Source organism: Benincasa hispida, chromosome 8 (assembly GCF_027475165.1).
Source record: "Benincasa hispida cultivar pf3 chromosome 8, pf3_genome.v1.1, whole genome shotgun sequence".
NCBI classification, from domain to species: Eukaryota; Viridiplantae; Streptophyta; class Magnoliopsida; order Cucurbitales; family Cucurbitaceae; genus Benincasa; species Benincasa hispida.
In genome coordinates, this window is record NC_143485.1 from 40,800,542 (window position 1) to 40,812,055 (window position 11,514).

The 11,514-nt window shown below is 35.2% G+C and overlaps 1 long non-coding RNA gene across 1 annotated transcript; it reads left to right on the forward strand.

The window, feature by feature from the left end:
* Positions 1-1,257: 1,257 nt before the first annotated feature.
* LOC120082805 (uncharacterized) lies at positions 1,258-3,572 on the forward strand. Its single transcript, XR_005483287.2, has 3 exons — positions 1,258-1,713; positions 1,892-1,945; positions 2,027-3,572. It is a non-coding gene; the product is annotated as an uncharacterized LOC120082805 (long non-coding RNA).
* Positions 3,573-11,514: the final 7,942 nt, after the last annotated feature.

Sequence of the window (11,514 nt, forward strand, 5' to 3'; positions counted from 1 at the left end):
TAAGGTTGAAATGAAAATGCTTTTTTTAGAAGTTTCAAATAGAGCATATGCGAAAACAAAAAAAAGGTTTCACAACATATAATATTGGATTCTTTTTAGAACTCACAATCGAAATCAGATTAAGATGAAATTTGGAGGAACTAAATTAAAGGTCAGCCCAAAATCTAATTAAGTCTAATATGAAAAATCAATGAGAAACAAAATTGGAATTCTTTTCGAAATTTCAATCAATATGCATTGGAATTAAAATAAACTACATGAGAGATTTTAAAAGAAAGTGAAATTAAGGTCCTGTTTGGAAATTTTAAATTAAAATTGAATTTAGGCCTCAGTTTGGAATAATATGAAATTCAATTTAGCGGCTTGAAATCTTAATAAGAAAACTCTATTTGAATTAAATTGAAATTTTCAACTAAAACTAAATTAAAACCATTTTGAAAATTTGAAATTAAAACTAAACAAATTATAATCTTCCATCAAAATTGAAAACCAATTAGATCATTCAAAAATATTAACTTTAAATCAAACTAGAACGTTGATTTGGAATTGTATTAAAATTAAAATCCTTTTCTAAACTCCAAACTAAAAATCATTTTCCAACTCCAAATCTACTTGAATTAAAATTTTATTTAGAAATTTCCAAATTAAACTAAATTTAAGCTTAGAAATTAAAGTCAGATTAGATTTCATTTCAAGATTATAAACAAGAAATCAAACTGGGAATTTTTTGCAAAATTTAATTAAAACATTGATTAAATCTAATGCATAAATGACAAAATCATCAATTAAGTAAAAAAGTAGTAAGCCCTACCGTAACAATCAAAATTTGAGATAATTTTTAATTTAATTATCTTAAATTATTTGGATGTTATTTTGAATTTTAGGACTAAAATTTAATTTTGGGTTAAGATAATTCAATTTAAATTCAATTGGTAGGAATTTATTTCAATTTAGAGAAGATTTGAAATTTTGGATATATTTGAGGTGAATTTAAGTTAAGTACTTCAAAATATTAAGTTTTGTTTTCGTTAATTTTGGGTTTTGGAATCAAATTTTAGATATTTGGAGAAGATAGATAATTTAAATTAATTTGATAAGATAATTGATTTAAATAGGTTGAAAAAAAAATTGGAATCTGGAGTTTTAAAAGGGTTAGTATTTAAGAAGGAGAAGGGGGAATTATGGTTCTAAATTAGATATGAAAATTTGGTTTTAAATTAAGTTAAGTAATTGTTTTGGAATTTGAATTTAATTAGATGGATTTCTGATTGATTTAGAAAAAGAAAAAAAGGATTATATATGTATATATTATATATATTTACATTTACATTTTGGGAGGAAAGAAGAAAAAAAAAAAAAATTCTCTCTCCTTCCTTGCTTCACGCGAAAAAGAGGTCCCACAGCCCTTTTTTTTTTTCGTTTTCGTGAGTTGCCGCCGCTTGAACCCATCCTCCATTCTTTTTCTCGTTCCGTCTCCCTCCCTCTTCGGTGTGAGACGCCGCCGCCTAGCCTACCTCACGCCAGCCGCTGAGAGCAACTCGTGCGTCGCCAGACCTGTTCACGCCGAGCCTCGTCGTCGGACGTCTCAGCTTCTTCACGCCACCATGTCTCTCCCTGGTTTCACGAGCGCCGTCGGACCTGAGCTGCGCCGCCGTTCCCTCATATCTGTCGTCCGTCGGTCACCGTCGCCTCGCCGGAAACTTGGAATCTTGGGTAAGATTTAAGGTTTTTATATTTTTCTTGAATGGGTTTTCGATCGCCCATTGAGTTTTGGTCTAATTTAAAGAGAATTTTTGGTACGGAGTTGTGATTATTATGAACTCGAGACTTTCTGGGAGGGGTTTTAAAGGCTGGATTTAATTTTAAACTCCCAATTGTGGGTTATGTGTAGGTTGGTGACTTCATGCTTGGCTTGGAAGCGATTTTGGAGCAAGTCACTGATTGGGTGAGTTTTGGAGAATGTTAGGATAAGTTTTTGTGTTGATTTAAGCATAAAGTATCTAAATCAATTTCAATTTGGGTTTAGGGAAGATCCCAAGAATTTTACTCAAGACAAAAAGGACTTATGCCAATGTATTATAGTCGAACATGGATGGGAGACATTATGTCAATGCCCATCCATCATCATTCAAAGTATTGTACGTACGTGCTATCAAGGTCGCCTACATGAGGATGAAGATGCGGTAATCATAAATGATCGAGTGGTATCGTTTAGCATTCGCGACATCAACGAGCTCTTCAAGTTAAAAGACATTCTTGATGTGTTGGGCAATCAACTAATTGAAGAATGAGCCAGATGATGAGCATTTGAAGGAGATATTAAAGGTCTTGACGCAAACTGACTCTCAATGGAAAGTATCTATCACGGGCCTTAGGACATTGGCTTCAAATCATCTCCTATCGGAGGCGTGTTTATGGGTTTATTTGGTCAAGAAGTGGATTAGGGACCGCGTAATGGCTGCCTTTACATTGCAAGAGGCATCTCCATAATCGCAAAGAAAATCAAGGGGACCTTTGCAAACCTTGCAACCAACTCTTTTTCCCCTGAACTATCACTAGCCTTTTCCCATCGGCAGGTTTTGGCATTGACGAAGAGCCTATGACCGAAGTACACAGGCTAGTCAACAACAAAATCCTGATGATAATTATGAAGGATTCACTGCATTGCCCATGCGGCTCGTTGAACCCAAGCGGCCCATCATTGACCTAAATGCCCCTCAACCGCCAAGAGCCAACTTCCACCAAAGACAAAAAAATTTGCTAGAGAGAGCCCAGAGCGTCATGACCATAAAGAGTGCATGCCCAATCCTTCTCCATTAGAAATCCTCCCTTCAAGTCCTCTTGAGTCTTTATCTTCTTTGCCTGAGAACCTGACCAACCTTATTCTTTTGACTGAGTAAATTCATCAGTCCACCCCAATCTCCCCACAACTCCCCAAGCCAATCACCATATAAGCATCTTTCCCCATCCACCACAGAAAAATCACCTCCTCCTCCACCCAAATTCCATGACCCACATGGCTTGGGCATTGGCCCTTTTAACCAGCTCCAATCCGAAATTTGATTTGTGAGACTTTGGGTGTTTTGCCGCAACCTTCCCAACCACAACCACTCTTCCCCTTCAGCCTTGATGAGCTTAAAACTTTCATCTCTGAAGAACTTCCAGCTCAGTTTGTGCCCCTCCGTCAATCTTTCTTAGAACTGCACTAGGACATAGAAATCATACGGCAATCTCTTGTCAATGTATAGCGCAACATCCTCACCCTTTGCCAAAATCAACGCATGCAGGCAAAAAGGAATCACAAGTACTTCAACTTTTGACCGTCTACCTGCATGGCCTAACTGTCCATCCTCATTTTCGCTAGCCTTAACGATTTTCTGATTCGCAAGGCGCTGCCCCTCTGGCCCTACAATGTGATGATCCTCCATAGCAGCCATAAATTTGGTGGTGATGTATTTAAAGTTGCAATTTTTTTCTCTATCATTTGTATTTTCACTTGCGATATATCCTTTCAGTCCTTGTACTTTAGCGCTCTGGTAATATTGAATGAATCCTTATAATTTTTGCACCCATCGTTCTAGCTCTGTCTATCATTGTCTTATTATTTTTTATAACTTATCCTTATGAAATTCATTTTGATGTTATATCTTCTTGTGCATTGACAAATTAGCAATTGTGATGATCTTTATACATTTCCTTAGTTCATTTCCTACAAATTGCATGCTTCTTTCCACCTTAGTAGCTTCTTCATTGTTTAACAGTCTTACCTTTCATGCACAACCTCTGCTCAACCCTCTTTTTCAAAAAATTTTAATAAGTTTGTTTTCGTTTTTCTTAAAGTGCAATGAGGATCTTGCCACTCTAAAAATTTTGGAGGTGGGAGAGGTATGAGCAGATGCTTTCAACTTTTACACTGTGTTTTCATAAACAGCCTTCATTCCAAAAAAAAAAAAAGGAAAAAAACAATAAACTTCACTATCAACGCAAGGGAAAACCCCAACCTGATAAGAGTTTAAGTTGTGAAAGAAACTTTCTCATAGTTGGCTACTTCGCATGATACCCGTGTAGGTAAGCCAAAACAAAAGTAGGTTACCACGATCAATGTAGTGCAAATAACATCAAATAAAAACAAACAACTCCACTGTCTGGCACAAGTTAAAGCTTGAGCTAGATAAGAGTTGAGTTGAACCTGGAACGTAACCGTAGTTAGATGTTTACATGACACCTATGGGGGCACCAACGAAGGGTCTAGCCAAGTTCAATGCCTTGCCTATAATTTGAATAAGTAAAACGTAGACTATCTTTCGTTTCAAAAGGATGCATTATAAAATGAAAAAGGGATATGAAAGTATTTGAAATGAGAAAGATTTTTTAGCAAAAGTTTGTCGGATTCAAGACTAAGAAAAGATTTCCTTATAGAAGTGACCAGACTCAAAAGAAATAGATGACTTGAAAAAGGAATATAGCAAGATTAAACGCATTCTACGAAGCTAATCAGTGCAATTTTAAGGTGTAAAGTAAGTTTGAATTTCAGTATAAGATATGCTTGAGGACAAACATTATTCTAAATTTTAGGGTGTGATAACTTGTAGAAATACTAGTTATTATAGTCTTTTACTTAGAATAATGAGGATAGATAAGAAGAATATGCGTCAATTTTGTTAAGAATTCATGCTAAATATTAAACTTGCATTGAAGTATATCAAAAACACCCGCAACTGCATATTATGAGTTAAGTTGCACCAAAGTGTCTATTTTGTAGTTAATCATAGGACTTTGTCGCATGTGTGGAACTACAACCCAACGAACAAACAATTGGTCGCATGCCTTGGGATCTTTAAGCCGGTACCAACGATCTTCTAACAAACATCCCAAATGTCGGCGTGAATCCCAACAATTATCAGTTCAAGACTCTATAAATAGAGCCTTGGCACCATGTAGAAATGATGGACTTTTAAAACCCAGAGACTGAGATTTTCATGAGAGAAAATTTCACCTCCATATTTCACCCCGGTTCTTCATTGGAGCTTCGTTGGAGCAAGAGTCTGAGAGGGCATTCTTCATTCACCTAACCATTATATCATCAGCAACCTCGACATTCATCTGTTGGAAGCAAGAGAATGCTAACGACTTCTTCACCTTATCTTTTTCCCACTTTAGTTATTGTATTGCATTTTGTTTAAGAGATTGCTCATCTGTGTATTCAACAACTCTATTTCTATTTTAATATCATCATGTCCACTTTGATCATCTTCTCTATCTTCGTTTTCACTTTATTTGTTGTCATGAGTAACTAATTCTAACAGGGTAAGGGAGAAGATTAATATCACGATCTATGTAGAATTTGTGGAAGTTATCCTGTTTACTTAATGTATGAGTATTTAAATGCTTGCCTATGAGTACTCATTGAGTCAAGTAGCTATGACTAACTACCTGAAAAGGAAAGTAGTCGTGGATCTTATTGAGCAAAGCAAGAAGTATTTCTAGAGATAGAACAACCTTGCACTCATAACAATCTCATTCACGCATCATAACAATATGATAAGTGTGACTAGCCACCGAGAGGTGTGCGATAATCGGAAGTTGCGAGCCATAACAAACTCTCACGATAAGCTTAGTGATGTGGTATTGATCTCCCCCAAACATTGTCTTCTCCATATATTTTCTTCGCGGTATGACTATTGTTTCTCTTAAGTACTCTCAAAATCTATCTCAAGGACGTCTCTCTGAATTTAGATATTTAGATCATGTAAATTAGTTAATCGCATGAACTTGACGTTATTTTGACAATATTTGCTTTGTCGTATATGCACATTCACCTATCACTCTTAGTACAAATCCTCATGTTCGACCTTGGGTTATCCTGAAAAACTCGTAATCTTGTTACACTTGGCTTGATAACGAGAAAACTTGTGATTAGCGCATGATTAATGCAACTAGATGTACAATATCGATATCGCATCTTCAATCTAGTGTAGTTCACAATAGACGCATTCATGCAGAGATATGTGAGTGGGGACAACTTATGCAATGAGTTTATATAAGATTGGACCTCGAAATAGTCACCTTTCTTTATAACGACAATTTATTGTTAAAACTGACTATTTTAAACTAGAATGACCTAGGGTGACTCGATCTTAATCCTGAGCTAACTATGAACTTCTGTTTATTCGAGATTATCCTTTTATCTGCATAAGTGAGAGTAGTCCAACAACATTGCTCAATAAGCCTCTCATTTTGGGATAAGACTGGATAGGTAGCTAGGGACATAGCCTTGTAAGATGGAATTCATTCCTACCCATCTTAGGGTTAGCAGATAGATTGTTCTCTTAAGTGCTGATTCCAGGTCTTGAACAATGGGGTTCTGCCCTCTCTTGGTAGAAAGGGACATGATTCATAAGTGGTATTATGAATCAATTGTTCAATAGAGGGTTTGTGGGAGCTTAAGGAGCAGGATGTATTTACAAGAGTAAAACGGTAATTTTGATTCAGCTGTAAATACAAACAACCTGTGAAGGATTTACTTACCGATTATGGTTTAAATGGATAAAAATACATCTACAGTGAGGAGAATGCAACTATCGAGCTATAGTGGTATGTCTTGATAGTTAACGAATAGTAATTAATTCGATTTAAAGAGTTCAACCAATTAATTACAAATCGTTGGAACTCATGGTCTGTAGGTCTATTAGGTCCCTCTACTAGCTCGTAAATTGGATTAATAAATTGAGTATGATTGGATGAAATTTGAAATTAGGGTTATGAATTTGAAATGTTCAAATTCAATTTAGGGTTTTAATTAATTGTATACGATATAATTGAAACATTTAATTTTATCGAAATTAAACAAAATTGGAGAATCAATTAATATTTAAATTATGATTTACATTATTGATATGAAATTGAATCATATTAGTGGAATTAGTGTTTTGTTAATTTAATATTAAGATATTAAATTAATAATTTAATTAAAAAGTTTAATTAAAATTAGTTTTATTTAAAATTAATTGATTTTGTAAAACTAAATATTTAAGTAAAATATTTTATTAAAGGGTTGTTTTTAAATATACAAAAATAAATCAAAATATTTACAAGATATAGCCAAATTTTAGAACTATCAGTGTTTTGGCATTTGAATATTTTTAATTATGTTGTAACTCTTGTAATTGTTTCTTGTTTATGGGCCTTAATATGTGTTTAAGTGTATATAATTCATTTGGAGTCATTAGATTTGCAATTAGGATGTAATTGAAGAAAGAAGTGAAGAAGGTCGAAGCAGCAGGAACTGGAGATTCGAATTTCTACCAGATACTCGATGCTCGATGGGATACTCGATGAAATTTCATGAAATACTCAATGCACGATGTCATACTTGATGATACTCGATGATATTTCATGAAATACTCGATGCTTGATGCCATACTCGATGGTAATCATTGCATTTACTCGATGATATTTCATGAAATACTTGATACTCAATGCTAGATGCCTTACTCGATGGTATTTTTGTGAAATATTTGATGTTCGTTGATGCTCGATGTCATACTCGATGCATACGAGCATACTCGATGTTGGTTGCTTGCTGATACTCGATGAGTGTTGCCCAGTTCAAGGCAGTTTGAGCGGTTCATAAGTTTTTGAAGCTAGTTTTGCTGATTCATGTAATAGTTAGACTTTTATTTTCTTTAAAATGCCAAAACCAAAAAACCATATCAGTTTTATGTTTAATTATTTATGCATTTGATGTATGTTATAATTAGATATTTTTGTATATGCATAAAGTATGCCATGTACAATTAAAAATCTCACCATAGGAAACATGTTATATGCATTGAAGTATGTTATAAAATTGTTATAATATATAGTATGCATGTATAGAGTTTCAATAGTTTTAATATAAAAGTTATGTTAAAAGTTGAATGCCTTTGATGCATGTTATGGATGTTTAGTATGTCTAAATTTTGTAATTTGTTATAAAATTGATTTTGACATTAAAATCCATAACAAAGATAAAAAGAATGCTCACTTAGGTTAACAACTTGTTTTAATAGTTAAAATAGGTCGTTATCTTATAAAATTTGGTTACAAACTCAATCAGTTCACAATCCTGTCTAAGGTTGGGGTACTTAAGTTGATGGTTTAGTAACACTCCTACCCGGGGATTATGACTGAAATAACGAGAATTGATAACCAGTTTTACGAGCATGCGTGAGTGGTTTGAGGTATAAAACTAGTTTTAACTTAGACTTCTTAGATTAAATCCAAATATAAACGTTATACTTGGATGATAAACGCATGAACTTCGGTTGTTTAAAATTAGCCGTAAAAAATCTAAGTTAAAGAAAACCCAAACCATTTAGAACACTTCAGTGGGAGATTAACAATATATATGATATATCGTTTTTAGCTCTCACGTCCTCAAGAGTTCACATCGTGAGATCCATGCTCGGCTTCGTGTCGATTTTATCTTGGCTGCTCCATTCGAAAAATGTTTGCATGGGTCAATAACAAGGTGAATGAGGGAAGTAGTTCATAATAAGTGGTTGAAGGAAATGTGTCAACATATCCTACGGTCTCCTCCATTAGTTTGAACCGTGAGATTCTATGTTGCATTTGCTGTCGTTTTTAGGCGGCACTAGCTAGTCGTTAACAACGGCAATCCCCTGGAGGGTTGTAACATAGGATTCGGAACAACCCAAGCTTCAGAATTGAATAGGGTCTTATAGTTCCGTCTTGCACATTGTCTTCCAATTTTGAAACATGTTCATACTGTCACACCCTCTCCCTGTTTACTTTCTTAATCTGGAAGAAGATGTGACGGTTGTAGTTACTAGCCCTATTTCCAGCACTTACCACTTTAGCCCTCTAACCTGAATACCACCTTGTTAAACATTAGTAATGCATACATACAGCACGCCTCCATAAGGCTCTACATAAGTTTATATAATCATATGCAAACAGTCATGACATAACATCCACAGGAAAACTATTTACAGTTGGGCCCAAACTCCACTAATAAAGCCCTAATCCTTCTTAAAACATGTGTACATAGATAGACCATCAACCTAAATTCTTCTTAACAAGTTGGGCCTTTCAGTGGCGAGCAGTAGCAGGATCAACCTTGAGGAGTCTGACTGCTACTTGGAAAAGGAAAACATAGAAAATCTGTGAGCTGGTAGCCCAGTGAGTGACTATGAAATCATATTACACCATGCCTTACATTATTATAAACATGTAAATATATTGAAAAACATCTCAAGCAACTTCCTCTAAACATAAACATTATTAAACATACTAAACATCATTAAATATCATTACTCCTTAGTTGAGAACGAGCATACATCGCTCTAGCTCCCAACGTCTGTCACCGGCTAAGAGACCCATACTTCGGCCTCTCATTTAAAACTACCTACATGCATGTAGAGTTTTCTAAGTACCGTCAACACCTTAGGTACTATTACCCAGATACCTTCTCCGTGTCCTTCAGTACCGGGTTATTTTCTAGCATCAAATCAAGCTCAATTGCATACCATTTACACAAAGACCCATTCTATCATAGCCTTTCCCCAAAAAATGCATGCTTCATCATAGGAACTTAACTTTTTTAATGAATTCACAACATACCTTGGCATGTGTTAAAACATATACAAGTTGGAGAAGATACGCTATGATATTCATTAAACATTTTTTGCTAGAGAAAGTATAAATTCATCATCAACATCACTGTAACTTACATGGTGTTTTATACATAGACATTGAAAACATTAAGTTCATTTTAGTCACTCACAGCTCGTCGAGGTTCTTAACAGATTATATGCCTCTCCTAACTCCTCTTGGCCTGAAAGGTTATAATTTCTGGTTAGATTCCTTAGAATTCTGATAAAAAATGCTTCAGATAGTTTGCTTACTATTGAAACTTCCATCAACAAAATCAGCATTACTAGTGAGATGATCATCATGAGCAAGATCACCTTTATGAGCGAGATCATCCTCATGAGCGAGATTTACCACTTTCTAGCGAGATTTGCCACTTTCCAACGAGATTTGTCACTTTCCAGCCAGATTCTCTTCTTGAGCGAGATTCACCACAAAACCAGCAAGATTTTCATTGCAAAGAGGGATGAGTTAATATGATATTATGAGGGTTTATTTTAATATTGCTGAAGCTTACAACGACCATGTTGGGATTGGTGTCCTAATTCTCCCAGATTCTCGTTGTTTTGTAAAGATACACATTATTCAATGAATAAAATAAGTGTTATTTAATTCTGGCATTTACTCATATCCAATAAACAAAGCTCCTTGGTTATCTTATATGAACTCAAGCATGTTTATGTGATATACAAATGGATCATGCCTTAAGTGATAACCTAAATCGGTCTGTAGTATAAGGATTAAGGTGGGATACCTGATCCTGGTGACACTACGGATACGGCCCACTTTGTAGAGGTTTGCAAGTGTTGTAAACTACTACAAATGGTAGATCCTAACCATTCGTGTGGAGACGTGGAGCGGGGATGTCCTATATAAAGAGTTTGTATAAGATCTGGACCATGAGATGACTACACTCTGTATATAATGTCGTCGATACTAGAGACTTGCATCTCACTTAAACGACCTTAGATGACACGACCTCAATCCTGAGTGTTTTGTGATCTCTTGCCTTTGAGGGCAGTCCTTTGATTAGTATGGGTAAGAGTGGCCAAATTGCCAACTTAACATGCCTACCTTTTTGGAGACTTGTCTGATCTAGGAGCTAGGAACTCAATCCACAATATGGAATTCACTCATTTTCCGAAGCAGGGATAAGTAGAGAGATTGCTCCATTAAGGGCTGATTTCGGGGCTTGAACATAGTGGCCACAGCTTCTCTTTGGAAGAGAAGACTCAGTCATAGTAGGACTATGATTTATGTTCATTAGAGAGATCGGTGGTACGTAAGGAGACAGATGTAACTATAGGGGCATAACGGCTATTGGCCCAGCTGTACTTACGAGCGATCTGTGAAGGGTTGTCGCACTGCTGATTGGTTAAGATGGACACATAATATATCTGTAGTGAGGAGAGTTCAGCTGTCGGTCTTTAGTGGAGTGCCTGGCAATTAACGGATGGTGGATCCCGTGACTAAAGAGTTTAGTCAGTTATTCACGTATCGTTGGAGCTTCGGATCTACAGGTCTATGAGGTCCCCTTAGTAGCTTGGATTTATGTTGAAGGATCAGTTCTTGGTGTTGATTTGAAATGTTCAAATTGACAAGAGGTATCTTGATTATATATGATATAATCGGTATGATGTATGAGATACATCTAGTGGAGGATTGATGTAAATGAGATTTACATTAAGTACCATGGAATAGGAAAAAAATTATGGTTTATATGTTTCATGAGATGAAATATTAAAACTATAGGTTATAAATATAGTATGATAAGTTGGTTATCATTTATATTTATAATAATATTAATTATTAGATAATTAATACTTTTTCTTTTAAATAACCAAATGTAGTGGGTGGTTA